Source organism: Myotis nattereri, assembly GCF_964212035.1.
Source record: "Myotis nattereri genome assembly, chromosome: Y".
NCBI classification, from domain to species: domain Eukaryota; kingdom Metazoa; phylum Chordata; class Mammalia; order Chiroptera; family Vespertilionidae; genus Myotis; species Myotis nattereri.
Window position 1 is genome coordinate 13045339 of NC_138094.1, and position 27731 is coordinate 13073069.

Consider the following 27731-nt stretch of genomic DNA (forward strand, 5'->3'; position numbering starts at 1 on the left):
TGGAGTAATTGGAACTGCAGCTAAGTTAAGACACATTCATGGAGCCTGCAAAGGGTTTACACACACACAATTCAATTTACTTCATGTGGCAGCTGATGATGGTGAGCAGAGCCTTGGAAAGACATGCGGTCTCCAAGACCAGGGGCAGGAGAAAGTGCATGCGGGGCATTCCGCACCTTGAGTTACTATCTATTGCTATATAATAAAGATGTAATATGCAAATTAACCCTCACACCCTCGCAAGACCAGGCCAGCAGGGGGGATAGTGAGGGACAACCAAACAACTGAACAAGCAGTCGCATGGTGTGACCAGGTCGGCAGGGGGGTTAGTGAGGGATGACCAAATAAATAAACAGCAGGCTGCGTTGGGCGACAAGGCCAGTGGGGGAGGAGGCATCAGTGGTGACCAGGCTGGCAGGGGGCACAGTTGGGGGCAACCAGGCCAGCATGGGGGCAGTTGGGGGTGGCCAGGCCGGCAGTAGGAGGCATTTAGGGGCAACCAGGCAGGCAGGCATATGAGCGATTAGGAGCCAGAGGTCCAAGATTGTGAAAGGGATCCCAGATTGGAGAGGGTGCAGGCTGGGCTGAGGGGACCCCCCCTCCCTTGCATGAATTTTGTGCACTGGGATTCTAGTCTTATCTAATAATAGAGAAACATGGTAATTAACAGTAACTTCGCTACCCTTCCCATTGGCTAATCAGCAAGATATGCAAATTAACTGCCAACCAATATGGCAGCCGGCAGCCTGACAGCTGAAGCAAACAGGAGGCTTGCTTCAGTGAAGGAGGAAGCCAACGTTCCCCGCCTGCTGCTGCCAGCCTCTGAGCTTGCACTCTAAGAAACAATGTTGCAATTATAGAAGCTAAAAAATCCCCAGAAACCTGATTTCAGGTGTCAGAGCTGGAGCGAGCAGGACCACAAAAGTGTTACAATTATAGAACCCAAACAAACCCAGATAAATGCTTTCAGCAGCCAAGGTCTCAGAGCTGGAGCCAAGCCTCCGAGCTAAAGCCGGCTCTCAGCTCCAGTGACAGCCATAGCAGGTAAATAAATCCCAGAATTAAAAAAAAAAAAAGAAAAAAAGGAGAGGTTTGGAGCTTCAGTCACCTGCCAGTCTGAAAATGGCCCTCAGCCCCTCACCCAGACTGGCCAGGCACCCCATTGGGGACCCCCACCCTGAACGGGGTGTGACCAGCTGAAAACAGCCATCATCTGCTCATCCAGGCTGACCAGGCACCCAAGCAGGACCCTCACCCTGATCCAGGACACCCTTCAGGACAAACCAGCTGGCCCCCACCCATGTACCAGGCCTCTATCCTATATAGTTAAAGGGTAATATGCCTCCCAGCACCAGGATCAGCGGAGCCGCGAGGCCTCCTGGCACCGGGATCAGCGTGACAGGGGGCAGCGCCCAAACCCCCTGATTGCTGTGTGGCTCTGTGTGTGACAGGAGGCGGGACCACAACCTCCCTATCCGCCCTGCTCTGTTTGTGACAGGGGAAGGCGCCCCAACCTCCTGATCAACCCTGCTCTGTGCCTGATTGGGGGAGCTCCCCAAACCCCTGATCGCCCTGCAGCTCTGTGTGTGACAGGGTGCGGCACCCCAACCCTCTGATCGGCCCTGCTCTGTGTGTGACAGGGTGTGGCGCCCCAACCTCCTGATCGGTCCTGCCCTGAGTGTAACAGAGTGTGGCGCCCCAACTCCCCTATCAGCCCTACTCTGTGTGTGACAGAAGAGAGCTCTCCAAACCCCTGATCGACCCTGCTCTGTGCGTGACAGGTTACGGAGCCCCAACCCCCTGATGGGCCTGCTCTGTGCGTGACAGGGGGGAGCTCCCCAACCCCCTGACTGGCCCTGCTCTGTGCATGACAGGGGGTGGCGCCGCAACCTCCCCATTGACCCTGCCTTGAGTGTGACAGGGGGCGGTGCCCCAACCCCCCAATCATACCTACCCTGAGCGTGACTGAGGGTGGCATTGCAACCTCCTGATTCGCCCTGCTCTGTGCATGACAGGGGACAGCAACCCAACTCCCTAATCAGCCCTGCTCTGAGCCTGACCAGGGGCTGCACCTAGGGATTGGGCCTGCCCTCTGCCACCTGGGAGCAGGCCTAAGCCAGCAGGTTGTTATCTCCCGAGGGGTCCCAGATTGCGAGAGGGCACAGGCCGGGCTGAGGGACCCCCCTCCCCCCCAAGTGCACAAATTTTTGTGCACAGGGCCTCTAGTATATATATAAAGCCTAATATGCTAAGTGTCGGACTGTGCAGTTGGCCGACTAGTCACTATGACATGTGCTGACCACCAGGGGGCAGATGCTTGGACCATTAGGTTAATTTGCAGCTTGAGTCCCGCCAATTAGGACTGGGTGAGATTAGGCCAGACAGGCCCTGGAGCCCTCCCTTGGTCTCTCTCCAGCTACTGGCCCCAATCAGAAGTGGGTGAGAGAGCCCTGATCAGCCCCAATCATTGGACAGGCAGAGGGACCCCAACCATGCATGGATTCATGCAGTGTTGAGTAAGCGTGGTGAAAGTGGACATCCTTTTCTTATTCCTCTTGTTAAGGGAAACACTTTTAGTTTTTGTCCATTCAGTATTATGTTGTGTGTAGTTTTGTTATATATGGCCTATATTATGTTGAGATATGATCTCTCTATTTCCACTCTTTTGAGAGTTTTTATCAAAAAAGAGTGCTTGATTTTATCAAATCCTTTTTCTGCATCTATTGATATGATCATGTGGTATTTATTTTTCATTTTATTTATGTGATGTATCACACTTATTGATTTGCAAATATTGTGCCAGCCTTATAACCTTGGAATAAATCCCACTTTATCATGGTATATGATCTCTAATAATAAAAGCATAATGTGGTAATTGGACTGGACAGCTGAACAACCTTCCTCGCATCCTTCTAGATGGCCTTCTGGACGAAGCCAGGACTGTGAGGCCTAGGCAAGCCAAGGCAGCTGCAAGGGCCAAGCCCCTTGCACAAATTTTGTGCTTGGGTCTCTAGCCTTTTCAAAATATTGTTGGATCTGATATGCTAATATTTTGCTGAGGATTTATTTTTTATTTATTTCATTTATTAATACTTATTGTTGAGATTATTACAGATGCCCATCTTTTTTCCCCCCATAGTTTACCTCCACCCAGTTCCCACCCTACTCCAGGCCCTCGCCATCCTATTGTCTGTGTCCATAGGTAATGCATATAAGATCTTTGTCTAATCTCTTCCCACCATCCCTCCAAATCCCCTTGCCTATAAGAATTGTCAGTCTGTCCCATTTCCATGCCTCTAATTCTATGCCATTCACCAGTTTAATTTGTTCAGCAGATTTTTTATTCATTTGATTTTTAGATTCAATTGTTGATAGATATATCTTTGTTGTCACTTTGATGCTCATATTTTTTATCTTTACCCTTTCCTTCTTCTTCCTCTTCTTTTTTTTTAATACATTTTATTGATTTTTTACAGAGAGGAAGGGAGAGAGATAGAGAGTTAGAAACATCGATGAGAGAGAAACATCGATCAGCTGCCTCCTGCCCACAACCCAGGCACATGCCCTTGACCGGAATCGAACCTGGGACCCTCCAGTCCGCAGGCCGACGCTATCCACTGAGCCAAACCGGTTTTGGCTTCTTCCTCTTCTTAAAGAATACCCTTCAGCATTTCATATAATACTAGTTTGGTGGTGATAAACTCTTTTAGCTTATTCTTGACTGAAGCTCTTTATCTGACCTTCAATTCGAAATGATAACTTTGCTGGGTAAACTTGGTCATAGGTTCTTGCTATTCATCACTTTAAATATTTCTTGCTTCTCCCTCTGGCCTGCATAGTTTCTGTTGAGAAATCAGCTGAGTCATATGGGCACCCCTTGTAGGTAATTAACTTGCTGCTTTTAAGATTATCTCTTTATCTATAGCCTTGGCATTTTAATTATCATGTATCTTGATGTGGTCTTCTTTGGATTCCTCTTCTTTTGGGTTCTCTGAGCTTCCTGGACTTGAAAGTCTGCTTCTTTCACCAGGTAGGGGAAGTTTTCTGCCATTATTTCTTCAAATAAGTTTTCAATATCTTGCTCTCCCTTTCATCTTCTGGCACCCCCATAATTTGGATATTGGTGCACTTAAAGTTGTCCCAGAGGCTCCTTACTCTATCTTCATATTTTTTAATTCTTTTTTCTACAGCCACTTGGCCTGGAGGTCAAACCCTCCCTGGTATTAGCTACAACAATCAAGGCTTAACTACAAGACTGCGCACAAAGACCACTAGGGGGTGCACCAAGAAAGCATAACAAAATGCGGAGACAAAGAAACAGGACAAAATTGTCAATGGAAGCTATAGAGTTCAGAACCACACTTTTAAGGTCTCTCAAGAACTGTTTAGAAGCCGCCGATAAACTTAATGAGATCTACAAGAAAACTAATGAGACCCTCGTTGTTATGATGGGGAACCAACTAGAAATTAAGCATACATGGACTGAAATAACGAATATTATACAGACTCCCGACAGCAGACCAGAGGAGCGCAAGAATCAAGTCAATGATTTGAAATGCGAGGAAGCAAAATACACCCAACCGGAGGGGCGGAATGAAAAAAGAATCCAAAAATGCGAGGATAGTGTAAGGAGCCTCTGGGACAGCTTCAAGCGTACCAACATCAGAATTATAGGGATGCCAGAAGATGAGAGAGACCAAGATATTGAAAACCTATTTGAAGAAATAATGACAGAAAACTACCCCCACCTGGTGAAAGAAATGGACTTACAGGTCCAAGATGCGTGGAGAACCCCAAACAAAAGGAATCCAAAGAGGACCAAGACACATCATAATTAAAATGCCAAGAGCAAAAGACAAAGAGAGAATCTTAAAAGCAGCAAGAGAAAGAAACTCAGTTACCTACAAGGGAATACCCATACGACTGTCAGCTCATTTCTCAACAGAAACTTTGCAGGCCAGAAGGGAGTGGCAAGAAATATTCAAAGTGATGAATACCAAGAACCTACAACCAAGATTACTTTATCCAGCAAAGCTATCATTCAGAACTGAAGGTCAGATAAAGAGCTTCACAGATAAGGAAAAGCTAAAGGAGTTCATCACCACCAAACCAGGATTATATGAAATGCTGAAAGGTATCCTTTAAGAAGAGGAAGAGGAAGAAAAAGGTAAAGATACAAATTATGAACAACAAATATGCATCTATCAACAAGTGAATCTAAGAATCAAGTGAATAAATATTCTGATGAACAGAATGAACTGGTGATTATAATAGAATCAGGGACATAGAAAGGGAATGGACTGACCATTCTTGGGAGGGAAAGGGGTGTGGGAGATGCGGGAAGAGACTGGACAGAAATCGTGCACCTATGGATGAGGACAGTGGGTGGGGAGTGAGGGAGGAGGGTGGGGCGGGAACTGGGAGGAGGGGAGTTATGGGGGAAAAAAGAGGAACAAATGTAATAATCTGAACAATAAAGATTTAATTAAAATATAAATAAATAATTTTTTTTTTCTCTTCTGGTTGGGTGTTTTTTGTTTCCTCATGTTTCAAATCATTGATTTGATTCTTCGGATTCACTAGTCTACTGTTGAATACCTGTATATTATTTTTTATTTCAGTGTATGGTCCTTTTCAATTTTCTTGGCATTCTCCCTAAGATCCCTGTAAGTATCACTAAGTTCTGCTGGGATCCAACCCCAGCAGGTCCAGGGGTTCTCAAAGGCGTAGACGAAGTCGGCGAAGAAGGAAGGACACAGAGACAGTGTTCAGTTGATCAGCAGCCTACCCAGGATCTCCAGCCAGGATCTACAGCCAACTTCTGGTCTGGATCTCCAGAGAGGTTCTGCTGTTTATTGTCTTGTTACATCCGTATTTATACCAGTTGATTTTAATCCTGTCAATTTCTATTACAAAGGTTAGGGTGTTTCTTATCTCCATTCCAGGGAGTAAAGATTATGTAGCTTAAGCATGATTGTTTGTAGTTAAAGTGATTAACTACCCGCCTGGCACTTAGTTAAGGAGTTTCATCCCCTCCCTAACTTCAGGGAAAAATCCCTACCTGGGGAAACAACCTGTCTTGGAGAGGTGACCTTGGTTAAAACACACAGCGCTAAGGGGAGCAAACATATTAAGAACAGTATGCTATGTACGCCAGGTCCCTTGAAACATATGCTGTGCAGATGTTTCTATCCTGTAGCGACTGTGTCAAGCAGCCAGGATGGACCGGCTTCTGGCAAAGTTCCTCAGAGGTTTCTAGAAGATTCTTGAGTCATCTTATAACTGTGGTTTTGAACTCTATATCTAGTAGTTTGTTTTCTTCCATTTCTTTCATGTGTGACATGTTTCCTTGTCTCCACATTTTGGCTGCTTTCCTGTGTTTGTTTCTATGTATTAGGTTGCTGCTAAGTCTCCTTGAGTTAGTAGAGTGGCCTTGTGTAGTAGGTGTCCTATAGGGCCCAGTGGCTCAGCCTACCCAATCACCTGATATGGACATCCTTTGTATGCTGTGCGCACAGTTTTGTTGCAGTTAAGCCTTAATTGCTGTTGGTGTTATTTAGAGGAATTGACCTCCAGGCCAATTGGCTGTAGGGACCAGCTGTGACTAGAGTGGGAGAGCTGGTGTGCAGGAGACACCCTTATGGAGCAGGACTTGCTTTAGTGGGACTTTGGTGCTCACTGAGTCTGCCCCTTGAGTGTATCTCTTATGGATGTGAAACATTGTAATCTGGTATGGTCTCATACTGACTACTGGGTACACTGGTTCTTGGGTCTCCAGGGCGGTGGAAAGACAGCCTCTGCCTGGAGCCATCCAGCAGGAGCTACAGAGACATATGCAGATTCCTCCTCTTTGAATCAGGTTTGGAAGTGTCCAGAGGAGGCCCAGCTGTGAAGCAAGGCAGGCTGGTTCTGATGCCAGTTTTGATGCCTTTTATTTATAAGTTTGGGACTCCCTGACCCAGCTGCAGCTTGTTTGACAGGTTTTAGCCTGAGAAAGAACAGGCCATTCATATGCAAAAGCTGCTGCACAGAGCTTGGGTGGTGTTATAAATTGGGTGGGGTGGGGTCTTAGGTATTCACCTTGGTGGAGCAAAGAGAAATGGCTGCCAGTCAGCTCTGCACCAGGGAGGTCTCAGCTTGGGAACAATGACCACTGAGAGCTCCTCCATCTGGAAGAAAGCCACCTCTGAGTTCCTGCCCTGCTGCTAAACAGTCCCATTTCTCTCCGTATATGTCTGGGACCACGACAGCCTCATCCAGCAGAGGAGCTCAGAGCTTATAAATTCAGTTTGTGGTGTCAGCCTTTTAAGAGGAGCAGCTAGGTCTCCAGCAACCTGTATGTTACTCAGCCCCAATCCACACTGGTTTTTACAGCCCATATTTCTTACTTCCTGTAGGGACCTCTTTCCCCAGCTCTGGAACCCTGAGCTGGGTGTCTGATATGGTGCTGGGACCTCTTGCTCCTTCAGGTGGCCTCTGCAGAGGCAATCTCCCTCCTGATTAACAAAGTGGCACACCTAGGTGCCAGACCAGCCCGTTCCATGCCTCTGAACCTCCTATCAGTCTCAATGCACTTTCTTCTTTACCTCTCTAGTTGTAGTATTTCCACTCAGCCAGTTTTCTCATGGTCTGGAGGATGGTTGTTCTGTATTTTAGCTGTAATTTTGATTTGGTTGTGGGAGGCAGCAAGTACAGGCATTTACCTAACCTGCCATCTTGATTCTCCTCTTGCTGAGGATATTAGCATCCGTGTTCATTAGGGATATTGTCCTATAATTCTCTTTTTTTGTAGTTTCTGGTTTTGGAATTGATATAATGCTGGCTTTGTAAAAAGAGCTTAGAAGTGTTCCTTCTTCTTGAATTTTTTTGAATAGTTTGAGGAGGATATGTGTTTGTTCTTTGCACATTTGGGAAAATTCTTCTGTAAATCCATCTGGCCTAGGACTTTTGTTTGCTGGAAGTGTTTTTATTATTATTACTGCTTCTATTTCATCAATAGTTATTGGCCTACTCAGCTTTTCTGGCTCTTCTTGATTGAATTTTATAAGACTGTATGTTTCTAGGGATTTGTCCATTTTGTTGGCATATAATTGTTCGTAGTATTTGTTTACCATTCATTGTATATCTGTGGTGTCTGTTATTATACCACCACTTTCATTTCTGATTTTATTTATTTGGATCCTCTCTCTTTGATTCTTGATGATTTTGACTAAGGATTTTCATCAACTTTGTTTATCTTGTAAAAAAAAAAAAACACCAACCACCCAGCTCTTATATTCATTAATCTTTTGTACTGGTTTTTTTTTATTCTCTACATAATTTAGTTCCATTCTGGTCTTTATTATTTCCTTCCTTCTACTTCCACTGGGCTTTTCTTTTTCAAATATATTTTATTGATATTTTACAGAGAGGAAGAGAGAGGGATAGAGAGTTAGAAACATTGTTGAGAGAGAAACATCAGTCAGCTGCCTCCTGCACACCTCAAACTGGGGATGTGCCTGCAACCAAAGTACATGCCCTTGACAGGATTCAAACCTGGAACCCTTCAGTCTGCAGGCCGACACTCTATCCACTGAGCCAAACCGGTCAGGGCACTGGGTTTTCTTGCTGTTCTCTTTCTAATTATGTATTGCGGGTTAAAGAGTTTATTAGTGTTTTTTCTTGTTTCTTGAGGTAGGCCTATAGCATCTATCTTTTTGTGTTTTTTAGTTTTCATGTTGTGATTAATGTCAAGTTTCATAGCATTACGGTCAGAGAAGATGCTTGATATGCTTCAATCTTCTTAAATTTATTGAGGCTTATTTTGTGTCCTAACATGTGTCTGACCTATAAAATATTTCAAGTGCACTTGAAAATAATGTATATTGTACTGCTTTGGGTGAAATTTTCTGAAGATATCAATTAAATCCATCTGATCTGGTGTGTCATTTAAAGCCACCATATCCTTACTGATTTTCTGATTTGAATATCTATCCATTGATATCTATGAGGTGTTTAAATCCCCTACTGTGACTGTATTGCTGGTAACCTCCTGCCTTATGTCCATCAAGATTTGCTTTACATATTTTAGTGCTCCTATGTTTGGTACATAAATATTTACAAGGATTATATCCTCTTGTTGGATTGTTATTGTTATCATTTTATAGTGTTTTAGTTGTATTAACTATAACTTTTGCTTTAAAATATATTTTATCAGATATAAGTTTTGCCACCCAGCAATTTTTTCTATTTGTGTGAAATATCTTAATTTTTTTTTTTTTTTTGCTTTTAGTGTATGTATCTTTTGTAGACAACATATGTATACTTTTTCTGTTCTTATCTATTCAGCTGTCTTATGTCTTATGTTTGAAACTTTTAAGCTATTTACATTTAAAGTAAATACTATGTTTCATATATATTGCCATTTTAGTCTTTTAACTATGTTCCTTTGTTTTTCTTCTTTACCTCTTCCTCTTCCCTTTCTCCCCTCCTTCTTAATGCAGCCCCTTTAACATTTCTTGTAATACTTAGTGGTAACAAACTCCTTTTGATTTTCCTTGCCTGGGAAGCTCTTTTTCCTTTAATCCTATTTAATAAAAGAGAAACATGCAAATTAACCATCACTCCATTCCACCCACAAGCCACGCCTAGCAGCCAATCAAGAGCAAGTATGCAAATTAACCCAACCAAGATGGTGGCAGCCATGGAGCTGGAATGAGCAGGAGGCTTGGGTTACCCCTGGTGATGGAGGAAGCCAAACTTCTGGCCTGCCCTGACAGTCCCTGGCCTCCCTCAAGGCTACAAAGTTTCAATTATAGAAGATAAATAAATCCCAGATACCTGCTTCCAGCCGGCAAGAAGGGGCTAGGAGCTTGGGTCACTGGGGCCATGGCCATCCTGCAAACAGCCATCAGGCCCTCACCCAGGCTGGCCAGGCACCCCAGTGAGGACGCCCACCCTGAAGGGGATGTGGCCAGCTTTAAAAAAGCCTTCAGCCCCTCACCCAGGCTGTCCACACTCCCCCAGCAGGGATCCTCACTCCATGAGGGCATGACCGGCCTGCAAACCACCACAGGCCACTTACCTAGGCTGCCCCATGCACGAAGAAAACCCCTACCCTGATCCAGGGCACCCTTCAGGGCAAACCAGAAGGCCCCCACCCATGCACCAGGGCTCTAGCTAATCTAATAAAAGAGAAACATGCAAATTGACTGTACCTCTGCTACACCCACAAGCCACGCCCATCAGCCAATCAGGAGCAAATATGCAAATTAACCCGACTCAGATGGCAGCGGCCACGGAGCTGGGGCAAGCAGGTGACTTGGGTTGGCCCCGGCAATGGAGGAAGCCAAGCTTCCAGCCTGCCCTGCCGGCCCTGAGCTCTGCTCAAGCCTACAAAGTTTCCATTCTAGAAGATAAATAAATCCCAGATACCTGCTTCCAGCCATGGCCGTGGCCAGCCTGGAAACAGCCATCAGTCCCTCACCCAGGCTGGCCAAACCCCCATGGGGTGAAGGTCCCCACTGGGGGGCTTGACTAGCCTGCAAACAGCCATCAGCCCCTCACCCAGGCTGCCCAGGCATCCCAGTGGGGACCCCCACCCTGAAGGGGGTGTGGCTAGCCTAAAAACGGCTCTCAGCCCCTGACCCAGGCTGGCAGGCATCCCATAGGGACCCCCACCCTGACCTAGGACACCCTTTAGAGCAAACCAGACAACCCCTACCCATGCACCAGGCCTCTATCCTATATAATAAAGGGGTAATATGCAAATTGACCCTAACAGCAGAATGACTGGGAATGACTGGTCACTATGACACACACTGACCACCAGGAGGCAGATGCTCAATGCAGGAGCTGTCCCCTGGTGGTCAGTGCACTCCCACAGGGGGAGCTCTGTTCAGCCACAAGCCAGGCTGATGGCTGCCAGTACAGCGGTGGTGGTGGGAGCCTCTCCCACCTCTTCAACAGCGCTAAGGATGTCCAACTGCAGTTTAGGCCTGCTCCCCACTGGCAAATGGACATCCGCTTAGGGCTCCTGGCTTGCCAGCGGGATGTCTGACTGCCAGCTTAGGCCTGATCCTCTGGGGATTGGGCCTAAGCCAGCAGGTGGACATCCCCCAAGGGGTTCCAGACTACAAGAGGGCACAGGCCAGGCTGAGGGACCTCCCCCTACAAGGTCACAAATTTTTGTCACCGGGCCTCTAGTCTATACTAATAAAAGGGTACTATGCTAATTAGACTGGGAGACCTTCCAGGAGACCTCTGGACATCCTCCCGGACAAAGCCATGGTGGCAAGGCTGAGGTAGAGGTGGTTAGAGGCCAAGAGGGGAGGGCATTTGTGGGTGATCAGGCTGGTGGGGGGCAGGGCTATTGGGAGTAACAGACCAGCAGGGGGACCAGTTGTGGCAAGCAGGCCATCAGTGGGGGTCAGTTGGAGGTGATCAGGACAGTGCGGGGGGAGGGGGAATGCAGTTTGGAGTGAGCAGACCAGCAGGGGCACAGTTGGGGGCAAGCATGCTAGTGGGGAGGGAAGTTGAGGACAAGCAGGCCCGCAGAGGGGGAAGTTGAGAGTGAGCAGGCTGGCAAGGCAGGAAGTTGGGGGCAAGCACACTGGCACAGAGGGTAGTTGGGGGTGACTAGGCTGGCAGAGGGGGCAGTTGGGGGCAATCAGGCAGGCAGGCAGGTGAGCAGTTAGGGGTCAGCAGTCCTGGATTGTGAGAAGGATGTCCGACTGCCATTTTAGGCCCAATCCCTTCGAGCGGTCCCAGATTGGAGAGGGTGCAGCCTGGGATGAGGAACACCCCCTACTCATTGCACGAATTTCGTGCACCAGGCCACTAGTTTTAAATAATTGCATTTCTTGATAATGTAGCCTTGTTTGTAGGTCCTTTATCTTCATCTCTTTGACTATTTCATGCCAATCCCATCTGACCTGGTGTTTCAGCTGATAGTCCTACAGGACCCTCCTTTTAGGTAACTATCTTTATCTTGGAGCTTTTAAGATATTCTATTTGTCCTTAACCTTTGCAGTTTTAATTACTATATGTCTTGGTGTGGGCTTCTTTAGTTCCTCTTGTTTGGGACTGTGCTTCATGACTGTGCTGTTTTTCTTCACCAGGCTAGTATAGTTTTTGTTCATTATTTCTGAAAATAGGTTCTCATTCCCTTACTCAATCCCTTCTCTTTCTGGTTCCCCTGTGATGCAGATGTTGGTACATTCTATATTGTCCCTAAGTTCCCTTGAATTATCCTCTTCCTCCTTCTCTCTCTCTCTCTCTCTCTCTCTCTCTCTCTCTCCCTCCCTCCCTCCCTCCCTCCCTCCCTCCCTCCCTCCCTCCCTTCCTCTCTGTGTTAATCCTCACCTAATAGTATTCTTCCCATTGCTTTTCAGAGCATGGAAAAGAGAGAGATCAATGTCAGACATATCAACTGATTGCTCCTGCATGCATTCTAAACAGGGGCAGGGACAAACCCTCAAGCAAGGCCCATGTCCTCAACCAGGAACATGGTGTGCAGGTTGATGCTCTAACCAATGAGATAACCAGCCAGGGCTAATTATCATTTTTTCTGTTCATCTGATTGTGTTTTTTTATACCCCATCTTCCAAATTGGTGAATCAAACCTATGCTTCATTTAACCTACCATTTATTCCTTTCAGTGTATTCCTCATTTCAAATATCATACTAGTATTCTTTTTTTTTAATGAGCAGTTAAAAGTGAGGTATTTTTAAATGTATTTTCAGGAGAGAGAAATGTCAGTGTGAAAGAAAAATAATTGATTTCCTTCAAATGTACCGACTGGAGATTGAACCCACTTTTAGTTTATGAGACAATATTCCAACTAATTTAGCCACTGGCCAGGTTCAGATATTGTATCCTTTATTTCTGACTGGTTATTTCTTATGGTTTCTATATTCTCTTTCATGTGGTTGTAGTTTTCATTAAGTACCTTGTGGTTCTAAGTTCTTTGAGCATCCTTATAACCTTTTCCTGAACTGTCAGATAAGTTGTTTGCCTCAATATTACTTAGCTCTTTGATTACATGGATCACTACCAAATAAATGCCCCTTGAATAAATCAGATAAAGATTTGAAGTAAAATAAAGACCACCCATTTATTTTCTGTGATAAAGGACTTTTATGGGCGGGCCTGTTTTTCCCCCAACACAGTCTTTCCTTGCAGAGCCCACAAAATTGGTAACTGTAAATTCTTTTTGAGTAGTAGCTGATTTATCAAAGCCAGTTCTCAAATTACATGTAAGATTTTTATGGGAAGAAAAACTGTTCCTGCATCTGAAAGTGTTAAATATGTTGAAATATAAGGAACTTGAAATGTAGATTTTGTAGGAAAGATGAGGGAAATAAATGTGAAAAAGTGTTGCCACATCAACTGTAAAAATTCCCAATCAGAATTTTTACTTTTTTGGAATGAAATAGTTATAAAATGAAAAATGTATTTTTACTACTAGAAATTAGTTAACACAGACTGCATGCTTTGCTTGTAATTTTTAAGTTTGATTTTGAAATTCACTTAATTATTTTATGTTAATTATGTAGTTATTATTTACCCAAAATAAACATTGTTTACATTTTTTAGGTCTTTCGTGTAATTGATTTTTATTGTGTAAAAGACCTTTCATAGGAAAGATATTTGCTCTACAGTTACTTGAAAATAACCACAATGTTTCTTAATTTCTGCATTAGTTTATGAAATTACTCTATGGTAAAAGCACCCTCTTGTTTTATATTTGCCTTTTAATAACTTTGGCCATTTTTCCAAGTGCATTATATCTGTATAACTTTTCTTCTGCCTTTTAATATTGACTCTACTAGAACATGCTTTCAGTATCTGATGCCTCTGATTGCAGAATGAGTATTGAACTTGGGTGGAGCAGCAGAGCCTAATCCCAGGTCCCCGCCACAGCCCACTTGGGCGGAGCCAAGACTGACAGAGCTGCGGGGACTCTGGGGCCCATCACAGGAGGAGATATATAGGTCAGAGCCTCCCCACTAGTTCAGTTCCGGCTTTGAATCTGGAATTCCTTGGACTAGAAGATCTGTGAAATAAAGGTTAAACTTTCCTCCCTCAGAGTGTTAACTGATTGTTCTCCCATGATTTCTGCCACATTTTTGCTGTACAGAAGCTTTTTGCTCTTAGGTAGTCTCATTTGTCTCTTTTTCCTTTGTTTCTCTTTCCTTGGAGACAAATAAGAAAATATATTGCTTCAAGAGATGTCTGAAATTTTACTACTTGTAATCTTTTAAGATTTTTATTATTTTACAACTTATATTTGTCTTTAATCCATTTTGAGTTTATTCTTGTGATTGGCTTAAGATGGTGGTCTAGTTTCATTTTTTTTTTTTGCATGTATCTGTCCAGTTTTCCCAATATTTACTGAAGAGACTGTCTTTACTCCCTTCTATGCTCTTGCCCCCTTTGTCAAATATTTATTGGCTATAAAGGCGTGGATTGAATTCTGGGCTCTCTATTCTATTCCACTGATCTATGCCTGTTTTTGTGCCAATACCAGTTTGTTGAGACACAACAATGGCTATATATGACAAATCCACAACTAACATCATACTCAACAGTGAAAAGCCGGAAGCTTTTCCTCTAAAATCAGAAGGATGTGTACTCTTGTAACTTTTATGCAACACAGGATGAAAGACCCAGCCAAAACAATTAGGAAATAAATAACCCACCTATCCAAATCAGAAAGAAGTAAAAGTGTCTCTATTTGCAAATGACATGGTATCATATATAGAAATCCCTAAGTACCCTACTACTGTTGGAACCAATAAGAAAAATCTGTAAACAATGAAAAACCAATATATAAAATTCAATGCACTAACAATGAAAACTCAGAAAGAAAAATTAAGAAAACTATCATTTACAACAGTATCTACACCAATAAAAGAGAAACATGCAAATTGGTGTCACTAAGCTACACCTACCAGCCAATCAAGGAGAGTATGCAAATTAACCCAACAAAGATGCCAGCAGCCATGGAGCAGGAGGCTTGAGTTGCCCCCGGTGATGGAGGAAGCCAAGCTTCCCCCCTACCCTGGCCACGCTCAAGGGAGGAAACAACACGCAGCCGCGGCCAGGAGCCTGAGAGATCAACACAGAGGGGTGCCTGCTCCAATCCTCAGCAGTGTGGCTGGGGGCAGGCCCCCAGTGTACACGGACACACACACACACACACACACACACACGGGGTGCCTGCTTGCCAAGCCTCCGACGCGGCTGGGGGCAGGCCCCCAGAGTACACACACACACACACACACACACACACACACACACACACAGAGGGCCTGCTCCGAGCCTCTGCTGCCAGACTGTGGCTTAGGCCCACTCCCTGTCAGTAGGACATCCACTAGGGCTCCCGGACTATAAGAAGGGGCAGGCTGGGCTGTGGGACCCCCGACCCTCAGTGCAAGAATTTCGTGCACTGGGCCTCTAGTAAAAATAAGAAAATACTTAGGAGTATATTTAACAAAGATAAAACATCTATACATTGAAAACTGTAAGACACTGATAAAAGAAACTATAGACACAAATACATGGAAAATATTCCATGCTCAACTGGAAGAATGCTGGTAAGATGTTCATATTACCCAAAGAGATCTAAAAAGTCAATGTAACACTTATCAAAATTACAAAGTCATTTTTTTTCATAGCAATAGAAAAAAAATCCTAAAATTTGTATAAAATCACAAAACAACAAAAATCTGAATAGCTAAAATGATGTTAAGAACATAATTGGAAGCATCACACTTCTGATTTCAAAATATGTTACAAAGATATAGTAATCAATAGTATGGTATTGGCATAAAAATATACATAGATCAATGAAACAAAATGGAGATCCTAGAAATAAATCCACGCTTATATGGTCAATTAAGTTATGACAAAGCAGCCAACAATGTACAATAAGGAAAGAAGTCTCTTCAACAAATTTTATCGGGAAAGTTGGGTAGGCACATGCAAAAGAATAAAAATTGGACCGCTATCTTACACCCTATACAGAAATCAACTCCAAATGGAATACAGACTTGAATGTAAGACCTGAAACAGTAAAATTCCTAGAACAAAACATAAGCAAGCTCCTTAACAGATTTGGCAATTATTATTTTTTTTGGGGGGGCGGGGGGGGGGGTTTAAGACCAAAAGCAAAGCTAACAAAGCCAAAACAGATAAGTGGGACTACATCAAAGTAAGCTTCTGCACAGCAAAGAAAATCATCAACAAAATAAAAAGGCAAACTAGATAGGATGGGAGGAAGTATTCACAATTCATCTACTATTATATGATAAGAGGTTAATATCCAAAGTATATATTCTGTCCCTTTCATACAACTCAACAGCAAAACACATTAAAAACAATTAATCCAGGCACTAGGAGCTACAGCTGGCATGGACCCTGCAGGACTGGATGGCGGTGGCGGTGGCGGCAGCCATGGTGAGGAGGACAGACCCCACTCCCAGTGGCCATTCAGGACCTTTACCTGACGGGCCCATCACTCGGGATCCAGCTGCCATTTTGCTCAAGACAGGAAGGCGTCCCAGGACTGCAGGTACTTCAGCGAGGATTCTGCTTCCATGGAGACTGGTGCAGCTATCAGCACCCGCAGCCCCCGGGCCACGTGCAGTGGGGGCCGCCGCCATTCCTAGCCGCTTGTCACCCAGCCAGGACTCCCGCTGGGGCTGACCCGCAGGGGCTCCGAGCCCACCTACTTGCCCACAGTGGCTGTGGGTTAGGGAGGGGCTGAGGCCGAGGCTGAGGCCATCTGGGACACGGAGCCTGGCCTCGAGGGGCTGGCCAGCCGGAATGAGGAGCTTGGTGGCTGACATCACCTGATGGAGATCACGGCTACTCCCAGAAGTCTCGGCCTAAGTCAGACCCTGCCCAGGGGCTCTGGGCCCCACTTCAGAGCACGGACCTTGCGAGGGAGCAAGACAGCCGCGATGTCGTGTGTGGCATCTGCATGGACAAGGTGTGGGACAAGCCGGAGGGCAAGCGGATCTTCGGCATCCTGCCCAACTGCACACAAGCCCACTGCCTGGGCTGCCTGAGCACCTGGCGGATGAGCCGCCAGCACTTCCCGCTGAATGTCATCAAGGCCTGTCCCCAGTGCCGTGTCTATTCCAGCTACATCATCCCCCACAAATTCTGGGTGAGTGAGGGGGGCAGAGAAGGTGCAAATCATCAGGAACTTCAAGGCTCGGACCAGCCAGATCCGATGCTGGTACTTTGCGCGGGGGAATGACCGCTGCCCCTTCAAGTCTGACTGCATTTACCTGCACCAGCTCCCGGACACGGCCCCATCCTCGGCTTCTCCCTGCCCATCCTCGGCTTCTCCCTGGCCCAGATTGCACATAGCCGGCCTCCGGGAGTGAGATGGTGCTGGGCTCCGCAGTGCTGCTGGAGGACGGATGTTCCTGGATTATAACCTGGCCGCGGCCTTCTTGGGGTTAGAACTCCTGCTGGATGGCACCAGTTCTTAACCACAGGCTCCTGCAGCCAGGACCAACGTGTGAGGGGTGGGGTTGAGGGGCAGGGTGAGTTAGGGGGAAGGTCTTTCCCCTTTTGGGGTTTCTAACACGTCTGTGACAAATGTAAAACTTGTATGTTACCTATGACGTTAACGGAGCCCACTAAGTGGGATGGAATTAGCCCCCTCTCCACCTCCATGAACATGAGAAGGGTGGAGGGCTCTGGGTAAAGGGGAGGGTTCTCACTGCCTTACTAGGGACTTGGATTTTAACTTTACCCTTTTGTAGAAGGATTCTGACAGAAAACCAATAAAATGCACCTAAGCCAAAACAAACAAAAAACAATTAATCCAAAAAATAGGCAGAATTGAAGACGTTTTTCCAATGAAAACATACAAATCGCTAACAGGTACATGAAAATGTGTTCAAAATCACTAATCAGGGAAATGCAAAATCAAAACCACAATGAGCTATAACCTCACACATTTAGGTTGGCTATCATAAAGAAGACAAATGTTGGTGATAATATGGAGAAAAGGGGAACCCTTGTGCACTCTTGGTAAGAATGTAAATTGGTCCAACCACTATGAAAAACAATATGGAGGTCCCTCAAAATATTTAAAATAGAACTACCATATGATCAGCAATTCCACCTCTGGGTATTATCAAAAGAAAATGAAAACAGAATACTGAAGACTCTGCACTCCAATGTTAGCAGGTATAATGCAGCAGTAATCACAATAGCCAAGATATAGAAACAACCTAAGTGCCTAGTGTCTATAAGGGATGAATGGAGAAAAATATGTGTGGGTGTGTGTAAGAGACTACTATGAACAATTATAGGCCAACAATTGAACATCCTGGATAAATTCCTAGAAACACAGCCATGAGAAGACATGGAAATCCTCGCATATGCAACAACATGGATGATTCGTATGCTAAGTGAATAAATTACAGAGACAAATGCTAAATCTCTATATGTGGAATCTTAAAAAGAACTCATATAAACAGAGACTAAAGTAAGGGTTTACCAGAGGCTGAGTAGTGGGCAAAAAGAGACGTTGGCCAAAAAGCATATACTCCCTGTTAGGGAATGAGTAAGATTGGGAAATCTATTATGTGTTATAGTAACTATAGTTATAATGCTATGTTGTATAATTGAATATTGATGAGAGTAGGTCTTAAATGTTCTCACCACAAATATTTGATAATTATATGACATGATGCAGGTGTCATTGAATTCCATGGTGGCAAACATTCTGCAGTAGTGTGCCAAATGAACACATTATATACCTTACCTTAAACTCACAATCTTCTGTCAATTTTATCTCAATAAAGCTGGAAGAAAAATAATGTTATCTAAGAGCTGTTGCAAGAGATGTCAAATTCTTGGTGGCAACATGAGTAAATGTTTTGCTTATGCTAATTGTGACAAAAAAAAAATAGTGCTTAAATTCTTTCAATTACTTTCCAAAATATTCTTCAATAGCCCTGGCTGGTGTGGCTCACTTGGTTGGAGTGCACCAAAAGGTCACAGGTTTGATTTCTTGTCAGGGCACATACCCAGGTTGCAGATTTGATCCCTGGTCAGGCACGTAGGGGAGGCAACCAAACTGATGTCTGTCTCTGTCCCCGTCTCTAAAATTAAAAAAACTAAGAAATGAAAAACATATTGTCAAGGATTAAAAATACTTCAAAGATAAATTTCTTAAAGCCTAAAGAATAACACTACAAAGCCTTATCATTTTGTTGTAGAACTCAAGGGCTAGACAAGTATTAATGGCAAAAACAATTCAGCTTAGCTTGTATTTGTAAAGGAAGATGATCCACTCCAGGATTTTCATGGAAGGACTGACCAGATAAATCCTTCCTGTGTTAGGCTGGATTTGGGTGAAGTGCATTTTCTAAAGGCCATTCTGGAAGAGCTTCTAGGGGCTGAGCCATTCCCAGTCCTGGGATGTATTCCATAGAAGCAGCTCCAGCACAGCCCAGGCTAGAGGCAGCGATGCTGGTCTAGACACCTGGGTCCTGGCTGCACAACTGGATGGTCACAAGACCTTGGTCAAGTCTCTAACCTCTGTGTCCCACGTTCCCTAATCTATAAAATGCAGGCAGTCACACTTCATATGGCTGATATGAGCATTAAGTGAGTTAATACAGGTACAAGTTTAAAGAATACCTGACACACAGTCAGTAAGTGCTCAGTAACTGTTACCTTTTCTTCTCAGGGTTTGGGTTCATTCTCAAGACAAAGATGTCAGAAATAAAGCCCAGTGTACTATGCTGTTTCTGGCACCTAGAATGAAAAACCTTTGTCTTTATTTTGAGGGACAAATCAGAAGGATGGTGCTGGGGAAGATGGCCTCTGGTTTGACAGGCAATAGCCCAACTCTGGAGAGCAAGGAACACAGAAGAAACGACCAAAATGCAGTCCGGAAATTTGACCAATAACATGATTTTCAAAGAAATATCTAACACAAAAATGAGGAAAAAAACACGTAACAGCTCATTCTAGTGTAATGAAAGGTCTAAGTATGAGAAATTCTGATTATTTTTAATTTTATACACTAGAGTACCAAATTAAATGATGAAAAAGAAACCACCCTGTATTAAACAAACATTTTTTATTGAGAATTGTATTTATTACATTGTGTTACATGAGAAAAAAGCTGGGCAACACAGGTGGTTACCAGAAGTCATCTGGTTCTTCATGAGACAGCCCTGTGAAACTAAATTAGAGAAAGACAAAAATTTTAAAAATTTGTTAAATTCTTGTCAGTTCATTAGGGGACCTTTCTAATGTTCTCATTCCTTTCCTAATCAGTAGCCATATCATAACTTCAAAATGTAAAAGATTCTTTTGGCAGTCAGTAATTTTGATTAATTCAATAGTTTCTTAGAGGCAGACCTCAACATATGAACAATGCTCTTGGGCTAACAAAGTCAGCAATGTGATGAATGATTTGCATAAGAACACAATGTTGGGGAAAGGATACCTTTAATCTTTATCACTAGGGAGCAGCTTGTCCACTTGTGAGTCTTCTCTGACACTCTTTATTGAGCTCTGAAAAGAGGAGAAAGAATAATTTTGAAATTAGAGGTGTATTAATGTATTAATTTTATTAAACAACTAGGGGCCCGGTGCACGAAATTCGTGCACCGGGTGTGTGTGTGGGGGTAGTGTCCCTCAGCCCAGCCTGCCCCCTCTCACATACTGGGAGCCCTCAGGCGTTGACCCCCATCACCCTCCAATCGCAGGATCGGCCCCTTGCCCAGGCCTGACGCCTCTGACAGAGGCGTCAGGCCTGGGCAGGGGACCCACATTTCCCCCCATCACTGGTTCTGCCCCCAGCCCAGGCCTGATGCCTCTGGCCCAGGCGTCAGGCCTGGGCAGGGGACCCCCAGACCCCTCCGATTGCTGGCTCTGCCCCTTGCCCAGGCCTGATGCCTCGGCCAGAGGTGTAGACTCCCATCACCCTCCGATCGCCTGATCAGCCCCTTGCCCAGGCCTGACGCCTCCGCCAGAGGTGTCAGGCTTGGACAAGGGACCCCCATCTCCCCACGATCACTGGCTCTGACCCCCGCCCAGGCCTGAGGCCTCTGGCCCAGGAATCATGCCTGGGCAGGGGACCCCCATCTCCCTCTGATCGCTTGCTCCACCCCTCGCCCAAGCCTGACACCTCTGACCCAGGCTTCAGGCCTGGGCAAGGGGACCATCATATCCCCCCAATCCCCGGCTCCGCCCCCCACCCAGGCCTGATGCCTCTGGCCGAGGCGTCCGGCCGGGGCAGCGGGGACCCGCAGCGGCAGCAGCGCCGTGATCCCCCGCTCTGCCCCTGCCCAGGCCTAACACCTCTGGCCGAAGCATTAGGCCTGCGCAGGGGACCCCCAGCTCCCAGTGGTTGCAGGCTCCGCCCCTGCCCAGGCCTAACGCCCCTGGCCTAGCCATCCGGCCCGGGCAGCGGGGACCCGCAGTGGCAGCGGGGGGCGCCGCCATCGCGCGGGCTCCGCCCCTGCCCCTGCAGGACGCCTCTGGCTGAGGCATCCGGCTCGGGTAGCAGGGACCCGCGATCATGGGCTCCGCTTTAGGCACAGGCAAGGGACCCCTAGCTCTCGGGACTGCCAGTTTCGACCGTGCCCATCTCCCATCGCTGGCTCCACCCCTACTTCCTGCTATCACTGGCCAGGGTGGCAAAGGCGCCTGATTTTCAGATCATGGCTGGGGGGCAGGGCAAAGGTGGCCCCAGGGCCGCCTTTGAACTGCCCCCCACCTCTTAGCTCCCCCCTGGGTTTCCCATCACTGTCAGTGGCAGGGAGCTTCTTCCTGCTTTCCCTTTCGCCTCCCTGCATGTGCCTACATATGCAAATTAGCCGCCATCTTGTTGGCAGTTAACTGCCATCTCAGTTGGCAGTTAATTTGCATATAGCCCTGATTACCCAATGAAAAGGGTAGTGCCGTACGCCAATTACCATTTTTCTCTTTTATTAGTGTAGATTTTGATTTCTCTGAAACTCTTAAAAAAATGATTTTGAAAATATCAGAAGATCACAGACATTCCAGAAAACTGGGATCTTAACCCAGCCAAAGGAATGACATTTCAATTTTTCAATTTTATTTATTATTTTGTTAGCTTTTGTTTTTCTTTTTTGTTCCCCCCCCTTTTTTTTGTTTGTTGCTTTTATTCTTTCTTCTTTCTTTGTTCTCCTTTTTTTGTTGTTTGTTCCTTTATTTCCTACTTCTGTACACATTATTTTTTCAACCACGTGAGCAAAAGACATGTGAGCGGTGCACTCTTGTCCAGGGAGCATTAGCCCCGTGAGCAGCCTGCGTCGAGCCAAAGAGAGGCAGCCTCATGTGGCCTGCCCCTATCCAAGGAGCAGCAGCTGTGTGAGCAGCCCGCTTCCCCATCCGAAGAGCAGCAACCACATGAGCAGTCTGACCTGTCCGAGGAGCAGCAGCTGAACAAGCATCTTGCCCTTGTCCAAGCAGCAGCAGCCGCACAAGCAGCCTGCCCAATCCAAGGAACAGCAGCTGTGTGCCCATCCGAGGAGCAGCAGTTCTGCAAGTGGCCTGGCCCCATTCGAGGAGCAGCGGCAGCCGAACCTGGTCCAAGAAACAGCAACCACATGAGCAGACCGGCCACATCTGGTGAGTGGCAGCTCTACACAGCATGCACCGGAGGAGCAGAGCCACAACAGCCTGCACCTGTCTGATGAGCAGCAGCCGATACTAGGAGCAGTAGCCCCACAAGCAGCCCACCACAGAGGAACAACAGCAGCATGCAGCCAGCCCCCAATCAAGGTTCAGCGGCCACGTGAGCAGTCCGCTCCAGGTCAAGGAGTAGCAGCTGCGTGCGTAGCCAGCCCCAACCAAGGAACAGCAGCTTCGTGATCAGCACATCCTCTGTCTCAGGAACAGATTCTGTGTGTGAAGCCTCCCCCCACCAGCCAGAGGAGCCACCACAACTGTGAACAGCACCCACCAGAGGAGCTGCTGCCAACTGAGGAGCAGCTGCTACAATAACCGCCAGAGGAGCAACCACAGCCCGAGGAGCCACTGCCACCCAAGGAGCAGTCGCTGAATGACTCAACATCTAGATATGTCGGTGAGATCAAACATGGGTACACAAAGAAACCCCCGAAAGAAAGAGAAGGAGGACTCGCCAGAAAAGCAGCTAAGTGAAACCGAGGCATGCATGACAGAAAAAGAATTCAGATTAAGGGTCCTAGAGTGCATAAACCGGATGAAGGAAAAACTCAACAACTTATGCAAGAAGCAAGAAGAAACAGATAAAAAAAATCAATAAATTATGTAAGAACCAAGAAGAAATGAAGAGAGATATAGCTGCAATAAAAAACACCATTGAAAGTTTCAACAGTAGACTAGGAGAAGCAGAGGACCAAATTAGCGAATTAGAAGACAGGGAAGCAAAACTCCCAAACTGAATTGCAATTGGCGAAAAAAAATTAAAAGACAGGAGGAGAGCCTAAAGGAGCTATGGAACAACATGAAACGAAACAACATGCGAATAATAGGGGTGCCAGAACAACAGAAAGAGGAACAAGACTTAGAAAACCTATTTGAAGAACTAATATCAGAAAACTTCCCTGAGGTGGGGAAGAAAAAAGAGTCACACAAGCACAGAGAGTCCCAAACAAGGTGACCTTAAAAGACCCACATCAACACACATCATAATTACCATGGCAAATGTTCAGGACAAAGAGAGAATCTTAAAGGCTGCAAGAGAGAGACGGAAAATTACATACAAGGGATCTCCCATTAGATTATCATATGATTTCTCAACTAAACACATCAGGCCAGAAAAGAATGGACGGAAATTTACACAGTGATGCAAAGCAAAGCAATGAATCCAAGAATACACTATCCAGCAAGACTATCATTCAAAATTGAAGGGGAAATAAGAAGCTTCACAGACAAAATAAGGCTAAGGGAGTTTATCAATACCAAGCCAGCAATGCAAGAAATGCTAAAGGGATCAGTGTAAAAAGAAGAAATAAAAAGCTCAGAAAGAAAACACACAGAAAAAATAGAAATGGCTACAAACAAGTACCTTTCAATAATAACTTCAAAGGTAAATGGACTAAATGCTCCAACCAAAAGACATCGAGTGGCTGAATGGATAAAAAGAAAAAAAACAAAAACAAAAACAAAAACAAAACAAAAAACATGACCCATACATTTGCTGTCCACAAGAGACTGACCTCAGAATCAGGGACTCACACAGACTGAAAGTGAAGGGATGGAAAAATATCTTTCAGGCAACTGGAAATGAAAATATAGCTGGGGTAGCAATACTTATATCTGACAAAATAGACCTCAAAGTGAAGGCCATAATAAGAGATAAGGGAGGCCACTTCATAATACTAAAGGATTGAATATACAGAGGATTTAACCCTGAAAAACATATATGCACTCAATACAGAAGCACCCAAATACATAAAAAAAAACTCCTGGAAGATATCAAGGGAGAGACTGACAACAATACAATCATAGTAGGGGACTTTAATACACCACTGACATCACTGGATAAATCCTCTAGACAAAAAAAAAAAATGGTAAAGAAACAGCAATCCTAAATGACTCACTAGATCAGATGGACTTAATTGACATCTTCAGAACATTTCACCCCAAAGCCACGGAATATACGTTCTTCTCAAGTGCTCATCGGACATATTCAAAAACAGACCACATACTGGGTCACAAACAAAGTCTCCCCAAATTCAAGAAGATTGAAATCATACCAAGCATTTCCTCAGACCACAAGGGCATGATACTAGAAATAAACTAGAATAAAAACAACTCAACATTTTCAAACACTTAGAAATAAAAACACTTAGGAGCTGAATAGCATGTTATTAAATATTGATTGGGTTACCAATGAGATCAAAGAAGAAATTAAAAACATCCTGGAAACTACTGACAATGAAAACACAACAATCCAAAACCTATGGCACACAATGAAAGCAGTCCTGAGAGGGAACTTTATAGCTCTACAGGTCTATCTCAACAAACAAGAAAAAATGGTAGTAAATCATCTAAAACTACCTCTCAAAGAATAAGAAAGAGAGCAACAAGGAAAGCCCAGAAGGAGCAAAAGGAAGGAGATAATAAAGATTAGAGCAGAAATACATGACATAGAGACAAAAAAAACAATACAGAAAATCAATGAAACCAAGAGCTTGTTCTTTGAAAGGATAAACAAGATTGTTGAACCTCTAGTCAGGCTCACCAAGAAATAAAGAGAGAGGACCCAAATAAACAAAATCAGAAATGATAATGGCGAAATAACAACAGACCCCAGAGAAATACAAATGATTGTTAAAAAATACTATGGACAACTCCACTCCAACAAACTAGACAACCTGGAGGAAAAGGACATATTCCTAGAAACATACGTCATTCCAAAACTCAATCAGGAAGAATCTAAAAATCTCAACAGGCCAATAACTATGGAAGAAATTGAAGAGTCATCAAAAAGCTTCCAGCAAACAAAAGCCCAGGACCACACGGCTTCACAGGGGACTTTTACCAAACATTCAAGGAAGAACTAAAACCTATCCTCCTCAGACTACTACAAAAAATTAAAGAGGAAGGAACACTTCCAAGCTCATTTTATGAAGCCAGCATCACCCTAATTCCAAAACCAGGTAAAGACAACACAATGAAAGAGAATTACAGGCCAATATCCCTCATGAACATAGATGCCAAAATCCTCAACAAAATCTTGGCAAATCAGATCCAGCAGTACATAAGAGAGATCATACACCATGAACAAGTAGGATTTATCCCAGGGATGCAAGGATGGTACAATATCCGCAAATCAATAAACATGATATACCACATAAACAAATTGAAAGAAAAAAAACACACAGTCATATCAACTGATACAGAAAAAGCATTTGACAAAATTCAACACCCATTTTTGATAAAACCTCTCAGCAAGGTAGGAATAGAAGGATCATACCTCAACATAATAGAAGCCATATATGACAAACCCACAGCCAACAGCATACTCAATGGGCAAAAACTAAAACCATTTCCCCTAAGAACAGGAACAAGACCGGGATGCCCACTCTCACCACTCCTGTTTGACAGTGTACTGGAAGTATTAGCCACTGCAATTAGACAAGAAGAAGAAGAAATAAAAGGCATCCAAATTGGAAAAGAAGAAGTAAAACTGTCTTTATTTGCAGATGATATGATATTATACATAAAAAAAACCTAAATACTCCATCAAAAAACTATTAGACTTAATAAATGAATCTGGCAATGTAGCAGGATACAAAATTACTGCCAAGAAGTCAATGGCATTTCTATGCACCAATAGTGAACTTACCGAAAGAGAGACTTAAAAAGCAATCCCATTTACCATCGCACCAAAAAATACTAAGCTACCTAGAAATAAACTTAACTAAAGAGGTAAAAGACCTCTATTCAGAAAATATTCATGTTCTTGGATTGGTAGAATCAACATCATTAAAATGTCCATAATACCCAAAGAAATGTATAAATTCAAGGCACTTTCCATTAAAATACCAATGGCATATTTCACAGACCTAGAACGAACTCTCAAAAAATTCATCTGGAATGAAAAAAGACCCCAAATAGCTGCAGCGATCCTGAGAAAGAACAATGTAGGTGGGATCTCAATACCAGGTATCAAGTTGTATTACAAAGCCACTGTTCTCAAAACTGCCTGGTACTGGCACAAGAACAGACATATAGATCAATGGAATAGAACAGACAGCCCAGAAACGGGCCCGAACCAATATTCTCAATTAATATTTGACAAAGGAGGCAAGAACATACAATGGAGTCCAGATAGTCCCTTCAATAAATGGTGTTGGGACAATTGGACAGATACATGCAAGAAAATGAAACTAGACCGCCAACTTACACCACACACAAAAATAAACTCAACATGGATAAAGGACTTAAATATACGACCAGAAACCATTAGAATATTAGAAGAATCCAAAGGCAACAAAATCTCAGACATATGCCAAAGCAATTTCTTCACCGATACAGTTCCTATGGAATTGGAAACTAAACAGAAATAAACAAATGGGACTACATCAAAATAAAAAGCTTCTGCACAGCAAAGAAACTATCAACAAAACAACAAGAAAACCCACTGCATGGGAGAACATATTTGCCAATGTTATCACCGATAAGTTTTTAATCTCCAACTAGGGAACTCATACAACTTAATAAAAGGGAGATAATCCAATCAAAAAATTGGCAAAGGACCTAAATAGACACCTTTCAAAAGAGGACATTCAGAAAGCCAAGAGACATATGAAAACATGCTCAAAGTCACTGAAATCATCCGAGTGATGCCAATCAAAACAACAATGAGGTACCACCTCACACCTGTCAGAATGGCTATCATCAACAAATCCACAAAACACAAGTGCTGGAGTGGATGTGGAGAAAAAGGAACACTCGTGCACTGCTGGTGAGAATGCAGACTGGGGCAGCCACTATGGAAGACAGTATGGAGTTTCTCAAAAAACTACAAATGGAACTCCCATTTGACCCTGTGATCCCACTTCTAGGAATATATCCCAAGAAACCAGAAACACCAATCAGAAAGGATATATGCACTCCTATGTTCATAGCAGCACAATTCACCATAGGTAAGATCTGGAAACAGCCTAAGTGCCCATCAGTAGATGAATGGGTTAAAAAACTGTGGTACATCTACACGATGGAATACTATGCTGCTGTAAAA

At 44.4% G+C, this 27731-nt stretch overlaps 1 pseudogene across 1 annotated transcript in view; it reads right to left on the minus strand.

The window, feature by feature from the left end:
* Nucleotides 1-20473: 20473 nt before the first annotated feature.
* Nucleotides 20474-27731, minus strand: part of LOC308512341 (centriole and centriolar satellite protein OFD1-like) — a 142439-nt pseudogene continuing 135181 nt past the window's right edge. Inside the window, exon 15 of the transcript in view lies at nucleotides 20474-20539. The product of the transcript in view is annotated as a centriole and centriolar satellite protein OFD1-like (transcript). The remainder of the gene's footprint in view (nucleotides 20540-27731) is intronic.